The following is an 8,525-nucleotide window of genomic DNA, read 5'->3' as shown; positions in this document are numbered from 1 at the left end:
TCAACCAATTTGTTCAACACTTTAGCTTCCTCAACGTGACTCTTTTCCACATTCTTATGCCAAAAATTGATGAATATAATTTGGTTAATGTGGTCACAACCTTCGGGTGGGTTTTACTTTGGAAGTTGAAACCGGATGTTACAACTATCTTTGTTTCAAACTTCACCAAAGTCTGCAGTAGTACAGCAACCGCTGCTAGAATTAAATACAAGTGACAATGCACTCCCCAGTAAATGCATTCAAAAGGCTTAAAGTCCAGACATAACAAATCAATTTATACTTGATTAGACTTCACGAAACTTAGATATGTTTATAAGTTACATATTTGTGGACAACTTTCATTTTACACTCTTATTCTGTCAGTTGGGACATTCCCATCTGACCCCAAACCGGGTTTAAATCATACGATCAGAAAATAAACTTGCCACCACATTTTAACCCAAGATGAGATTGTGGAGGGATTGAAGTCTCCACGGTGACGCACTGGATCCTGCAAGAGAGATCGAAAGAGTCCGAAAATTCTGTAGTAGACACAGATTTGATGTAAAGCATAATATTTACTACAAGTCTTGAAGTAATAAAAGATTTGATAAAGGTATCTTTTGAAGAAGTTTTTGTGTTGTTTATTTTTCTAAAGTGACACTTTGAATAAATGTTTTGCAGAAGTAGATTATTTGTCTCTTAACAATACCAACAAGTAGGAATGGATGCTACACTGCAGTCTTATAAGAGTAGAGAGAACAGCCTCAGAGAACAAATGAAAATTATTTTTGACAATACAATAAAAAGAGTGAACTATTTGACTGACGAGTGAAGGTCGGTGTCATGCTATGAGGCAAGACGCGAGTCGTGTTCCGACGTTGAAAGAGGGTTTTTATTCCAGGAGCCCAGAGCAAACTTCGCTATGAGTTCTACACATACAACAACACCTAGCATACGTTCCCACTACGGTAACTCCGCAGGGACAAAAGACAACCTCGCAACATCTCCCCTTTTTGGAAGTTAGCAATAACAGGAAGCCAAACATCTGCATTTTGCAATATTTCTTAAATCTCAACCTTCTCAAACAATATAACAAAGTAGATGCAACGCCTTGTAACCAAAACACTGTTTTCACTTAAAGTCTTAGAACTCAGACTCAGAACGGTGCAGGACGTCACCGGGGTAGACTGCCCTCAGTCCTGAAAGGGATTATTCTGCCCTTTTGCACGTCAGTCTTTAAATCTAAGAGGCACCTTTATCTCGCGACCCCTGGAAGTTCTTCTCACAGGAGTAGATGGTGGAAGGGGAGACTCTGAGGGAGGGCCTGCTGGTGGCAGGCTCACTGGTGGTTCCGGCACCGCAGTCAAATCTGGCGGTGGAGAGCCGCTGTTCTGCTGGGACGCTGTAGCCTGAGCGCATCGCTGGTCCGCAGAAGGTTCGGTCTCAGGAACAGTCTGGAGGTGGCGTCTGTTCCGACGGGTCACATTCCCATTGTCCATCTCCACAATGTAGGACCGTGGCTCTTTAGACTTACTGATGACCCTAGCAGGTGTTGTCCACCCCTTCTCCCCATCGAGCTTCACCCTCACCGCTTGACCAGGACGAAGGTCAGGGAGCGCGCGTGCCGAATGCCTGCGGTCGTAGTAGAACCTATATGAATCTTTTGCTGCTGCGTCCTTCATATAGACCTGATCCGGGTTGAATGGGCATGGCAGCAACGTCTTTTCCAGGACTGGAACCGTAGTACGGATCTGTCTACCAGTCATGAGCCGTGCTGGACTCTCACCTGTTGCTGCTAGTGGTGTAGCGCGATAAGCCATAAGGGCTAAGCAGGGGTCCGGCTGTCTGAGGATGTATTTGGCAGTCCGAACGGCCCTCTCCGCAGCTCCGTTTGACTGGGGGTAATGTGGGCTGGAGGTAATGTGAGTGAAACCATACTTCTGTCCGAAATCTCGGAACTCTGCTGATGTGAACTGCGTCCCGTTGTCACTGACCAGTTCAAGGGGGATGCCCCACCTCACAAAAACGTGCTTGAGTTTGTCAATCACCTGCTTGCTGGTAATGGTGGTGAGGGAAGCAATTTCAATGTCTCTGGAGAAGTAATCGACAGCGACGAGAAAAGTCTTACCCTCTAATTCAAACAGGTCGACAGCAATCCTTTGCCATGGGCCGCTGGGCAGGGGAGTGGTTACCAGCGGTTCACGTCTTTGTGTAGGTTTGTGCTCTCTGCAAAAGTCACATAATTTCACTTTGTTAGTGATTTGTGCTCCGATGCTTGGCCACCAAACTGTCAACTTGGCTCGCTCCCGACACTTGGTCAGGCCCTGGTGACCCTCGTGCAGCTGGTCCAGGACTCCAGCTCTTAGCGCTGCTGGAACTACTATGCGGTCGTGGTATAGGACCAGATTGTCCAACTCTGACAAGTGATTTCTGGCTGTATAGTATCCACGCAGTGGTGAGCCCTCTGCCATGTTGCGAGGCCACCCTTTTCTGATGAATGTGATTATTTTTTGAAGCTCAGCATCGCTTTGTGTGGCTTTGCGAATTTCCTCGAGCTTGGGTGACTTGATTGGTTTGCTAGCCACCATAGTGTTAACATATGCCTTTACCTGCATTTCTGTTTCGGGCACGTAACTGTCTTTCAATGGGTGTCTGGAGAGTGTATCTGCGACTACTAGCTGCTTACCGGGAACATGTTCGGCAGCGACATTGAATCGCATGAGACGCATGAGCAGTCTCTGACATCGTAGTGGCGTTTTGTCCAGGTCGTATGAGTTAATCAATGGCACCAGTGGCTTGTGGTCAGTCTGCAAACGGACCCGGCCCATACCTTGAATGTAGCGGGCGAAACGTTCACAAGCCCAGACAGATGCCAGACACTCCTTTTCGATCTGAGAATACCTCCTCTCCGCATCGGTGAGTGTGCGCGAGCAAAAGGCAACAGGCCGCAACTCTCCATCGTGGTCTTGCAACAGGGCAGCACCAAGCCCATAGCTGCTGGCGTCGGCACTGACCACTGTTGGTCTGTTGGCGTTGTAATAACAAAGGGCTGGTGCAGCCATGAGCATTGCTTTTGCTTTGTTAAATGCTTGCTCCTGAGGCTCACCCCAAACCCACGCGGTCTCCTTCTTTAGCAGGTTAGTGAGTGGATGCAACACTGTGGACAGACCTGGAAGGAATTTTCCAACATAGTTAACCAGTCCGAGCACCTGCCGCAGCTGCTCCACGTTGGAAGGACTGGACATCCGAGCGATGGCCTCCACTTTGCTCTCGTCAGGCTTCACCCCCTCCGCGCTGATGATGTGTCCAAAGAAATGTAGTTCAGTCTTCCCAAAGTGACACTTGGCCCTGTTGAGCTTGAGACCAGACGCCTTAACGGTCCGCAGCACCGCGTCGAGATGGCGGTCATGCTCCTCTTTTGTAGATCCATAAACCAGGATGTCATCCATCACAACGACAGTCCCTTCTAGGCCTTTGAGCAGGTCAGTCATCAGCCGCTGGAAAATCTCAGGCGCTGATGTAATGCCAAAGGGCAGACGCTTGAAGCAAAACCGTCCCATTGGGGTTATAAAGGTTGTCAGTCTTTGGCAGTTGGGGTCCAATGGAATTTGCCAGAACCCGCTAGAGGCATCCAGAGTGGAGAAAACCGTGGCTCCTGCCAGCTTAGGTGTTATATCATCCAGTGTGGGCAAAATGTAACGTTCACGCTTCACCCCCTTGTTCAGGCGTTTCAAATCCACACACACCCTGACCTCGTCCTTGTTGCGTTTTGGAGCGGGCACCATTGGGGCACACCAATCTGTCGGCTCTGTAACCTCCTCAATGATGTCGAGGCTCAGCATGCGCTTTAGCTCTTTCTCCACCTTTGGGAGGAGAGGAAACGGAACTCTGCGTGGCGTGTTGACGCTGTATGGGACTGCTTCTTCAGTCAGCTCGATCTTAACAGGTTTACAGTTCAGTAGCCCTATTTCCCCGAACACATCGCTTGTTAAGTCACTAGTGATAGCATTGACTCTCGCTACCAGTCCCATGCACTTTGCCACTGCCTTGCCCAACAAGTTACTAACGTACTGTCCTCTTATGACTGTAATCCAGTATTGGTATTTCTGACTTTTGTATGTAGTAGTGGCAAGGAACTTACCCACGCATTGGACTTTCCCGCCTGGGCTATACACTGCTGGCCTGGACTTGTTCAGTTTGGGTTTTTGACGTAGCTTGCTAAAAGTCTCTTCAGTCATAACGGTGGTATCCGCACCTGTGTCAATTTTGAAATCCACCGGACTGCCATTGACTAGTAGCTCTACATCCCAGTCAGTATCCGGGTTTGACTCCTCAATTATGTTTTGTTTTGACTTCGTGGTTGCTCTCAGGAATAATTCTCCGATGAAAAATGAATCTTCGTCTGAATCCATAACAGCCCCTGCTCTAACTTCTTTCAGCATTTTGGATTTACATGCGGCCTCAAAATGTCCAATTTTGTTACACTTTCTGCACCGTTTGTTACGAGCAGGACAGTTTTCTTTTCTATCATGCATCCTGTTGCATCTCTGACAGTTCAGTTTGTTCTCACTGTATTTCTGTCCTTGTCCCTGCCGTTGTTTATCATAGCTCCTCCTTGTGCTATTGTACTGTTTCTGTCTCACCTCATTCACTGTAGTTTCCGCATGCTCTGCACTTTGTTGTTTAACTTGTTCGCTTTGCCGTGCAAGCTGGATGGCTCTCTCCAAAGTCAGGTCCGCCTCTAGCTGTAGTTTCTGAGAAACCTCTTTGTCTATTATTCCGATGACAATCCGGTCCCGGATCTGCTCGTCCTTCCCCGCACCGAACTCGCAGTGCTGCGCGAGCTCGTACAGGCTTCGCACGAAAGCTTCCACTGCCTCACCGGCCCTTTGGCTCCGCTTGTGAAAACAGGCGCGATCGTGGATGACGTTTCTTTTCGGGACAAAGTGTTCGTCAAATTTCTGCATCACTAGGTTAAACTCATACTCCGGATATGGCATGGCCTCGGTTGCCGCAGGAAACACAAACGAGCCGTAAATAGGTTCGGCATCTCTCCCCATCGAGTACAAGAGCGAGTTCACCTGCACTTCGCCGCCCTCTTTGTCCAGTTTTGACGCGACTCTGAAACGGGAGAATCTTTGCCGCCATGTAAGCCACTCCGCCGGCTGCGAGAAGTCGAACGGCTCCGGAGGTCCAAACTTTGCCATCTTACTCCTAATGTCGACGTGAAGTCCTTAATTCTGACACCATGTCATGCTATGAGGCAAGACGCGAGTCGTGTTCCGACGTTGAAAGAGGGTTTTTATTCCAGGAGCCCAGAGCAAACTTCGCTATGAGTTCTACACATACAACAACACCTAGCATACGTTCCCACTACGGTAACTCCGCAGGGACAAAAGACAACCTCGCAACAGTCGGACTATTGTTTGCCGTGAAGAGGATTAACAATGGAGACATAAAGAGATCATTGGAGCGTAAAAACTGTAAAACTGCTCTATCGCCCAACGCTCAAAGCACGAATGAGTAATAACCACCTACATATCTTACAACCATTTGCAACGTATATATTACGTTTCTAAATGAACATTCTGAGAGGGGTGATGGCAGCAAAATGCAATAGTCAGTTATTCATGTTTCATTCAGCAGGTGGCAGTGATACGGATCACATAAATCTATCTTATGTTTGCTTGGTCCCTTTATTTGGTTCTTGACTGAATCTATTTGAAGCATTTTCTTGCAATAGATCACTTCCTTGTGTAAAAAAATTACGACAAGCAGAACCAATTAAGACAACTATAGCGCCAAGAGTTTTAAGTAAAAGTATGTGGATAGTGAACTTGTGGAGATCCGGAGAGAAGTCGGGCTGGTGGGATTTTTCGGCTGGAGTCGGAGGATCAGCTCGTTCTGCAGGATCATTGGTTCCACTGACAACAGCTCTCGGTCTCGCTCTCATTTCTCACACAGAAATGATGGTGGAGGAAGTCACGCTCGAGTCTGGTTTTAATTTTGTCGTATTCATTATTGCCCATGAAACCAGATTGGATGTGAGAGAGGCTTTGTTGGTCACAGAGGTCCAAAAGGAGCCGGAGCTTATTGTTCTCCGATGCCTTCAGACACCAACAATGCAGAGCACGACATTTTAATTACAGGCCTGACATCTACAAGCAACGGTCTCCATTTTTATTAAGATGGAAGTTTGAGCATATTACAGTTTTTCTCCATTGGTTTGGCTCATTTTTTGAAACAGAAATGACATTCTCAAAACAACATGGACAGACCTCCAAACAACTTAGCAATTTCTCAATACAGAATTGAATTTCTCATTCATTTGGTTAAATTGTAAATGTCTAAGTACATGTCTCAATGTCTCAGTACATCTTTGCAAAGGATTAAGTACATGTAGCCTACGTTTAGCACAATTTCCAAGTGAATAGATCTTGTGGATCTAAACTGATTGTTGATTCTCAGTCTAATTGTTTTTCGCTCCAAAACGTCTCAGCGTATTTTCATTGTATAAGTCATCACATGCACAATAGTCTGTTCAATTGTCAAAATTACTCAAGAACATAATACCATGAATACCATTTGATAAATTCACAGTATTGAATTGAAGTAACAATTGACAGTCAGGTGAAACTAGAACTTTATTTTATTTATTCTTCAACCAGCTTTATTTACAGCACTGTAGGCCGCATATAATTTTCATTGTTTTTTGTTTCTGTGTTTATTTTACAGTATACTATGCTGTATATATTTTCTTTTTACTCTGATGTATGGAAGTTATTTTATGTTTGTGAATGATAATTGCAATTACAATTTCCGGTAGTATGAGTGCAATGTGTGATGTCAAACCTTGGAGGCTAATCTTACCCTAAAATCCTATTTTACAGTATTCTGTTAGCTAGACAAAAAAACAGTACAGTAACCTTTGTCAATGAAGGACTGGGCTAAGACTGGTGGACATGAGGGATTTCAATGGTCCTCTGCCATAGTGACAAAACAACTAAACATTTTGACCTGCAGTGTTTAAACAATGACAAAAGGACTTTTCATTTTGGGGGCACTGACTGTTTGTATGAGAAAAGGAATTCGTTGTGACTGATGAGTTGTCTGTTTTGGGAGAGATATGACCTTTTGCAGGTGTGCCATAGTGTTTTGCTAAACCATCTAGGTTATTTTGGCAAATGTATTTAAAGCTTTGAGAATGTCGTTTTTTCGAGAGATAGATGAGCCACAGCAATCGAGAAGGAAGTTTTCATTTTGGGGGCACTGACTATTTTTATGAGAAAATGATTTGGTTTTGAAGCTTGAGTTAACTGTTTTGGGTGAGATATGACCTTTTGAAGGTGATCTATGTAGTTGTGCTGAACCATATAGGCTATTTTACCAAATGCATTAAGAGCTTTGAGAATGTAATTTCTGTTTCAAGAATTGAGCCAAACCAATGGAGAAAAACTGTAATCTGACATAGACAAGTCTATCAATACGTGAATGTAAAGTAAAAATAAAAGGAGACATATTGTGGGCTGCCAAGAATCATCTAAATAGAACTCACGTTTGTCTCTGTATATACTCGCATGTGATATTTAGTCTGCTGCTTAAAAGAAAAGAATATACGTTTTTTAAAGCTAGAACCACATCTTCCTCCACGGCATAAAGACACCGCTCACAGAGCGCTGCTGGATGGGAAAAACTGGACAAAAGCATCGGGGCTTTCCGAGAAAGAACAATAAATTGCATTAGGTAGACTTAAGCTATGTATGGTATTTAATTTCTACATTTAAAAAAAGGCAACTTAAATGTATTCAAATCCTTTAAAATGAGTTGAAATCAAAAAGAGAAAAGGTGTTCAGAATTGGCTTTTTTAGAAAGAAGACAAAAAAACGTTTAAATGCAAAACAAACAGTTTTATTGCAATACACAGGATTTTCTTCTGCTGCGCTTATTGCCTGCCAGGCACATCAACACAAGGGAGGAGAGGGGGGGGGGGGTGGGGGGGAGGGGGGCAGGCCAGCACCAGAATACCACGAATGTGCGTCATGAATTGGGACCTGGACTCAGACAGGTCACGCGATTGTCCAGAGTTCACATGTTTTCAGCCGTTTTAATTTAAAACATAATCAGAGGCCCACCCCAAGCGTGAAAGGTGTGTTCTCAGATAAAGCAAGCAATGAAGAGGAAGCAGAGAAGTACCAGCGTAATAAATCCGCATACAATCAAAATGGAATTTTCTTTAAGGAAGCAGACATATTTAGGCGTAAACAGTTGCATCATCTTGGTTTCATGGTCAATTTTTGGCATCTATCCTTGAACAGAGGTTGTGCTCGGGGCAACAGATTGTTCATGTTAAGACACGTGTTGAAATGACGGGATGAAGAATAAGGCAAGAAACAGGAAAAATGCCATGCTGATTTAAGGCTTTGAATATACAGTAATTGGTTGTAGTCAAACAGATTATTTGGTAAAACAAAACGTTTTATGTAGCAATTAAATAAAGTTCCAGCAACCCAAAGAAAGGTGGCACGAGTGGAATTCCCTGAAAC

Source organism: Pungitius pungitius, chromosome 12, assembly GCF_949316345.1.
Source record: "Pungitius pungitius chromosome 12, fPunPun2.1, whole genome shotgun sequence".
NCBI classification, from domain to species: Eukaryota; Metazoa; Chordata; class Actinopteri; order Perciformes; family Gasterosteidae; genus Pungitius; species Pungitius pungitius.
This window is presented reverse-complemented; position numbering follows the sequence as displayed.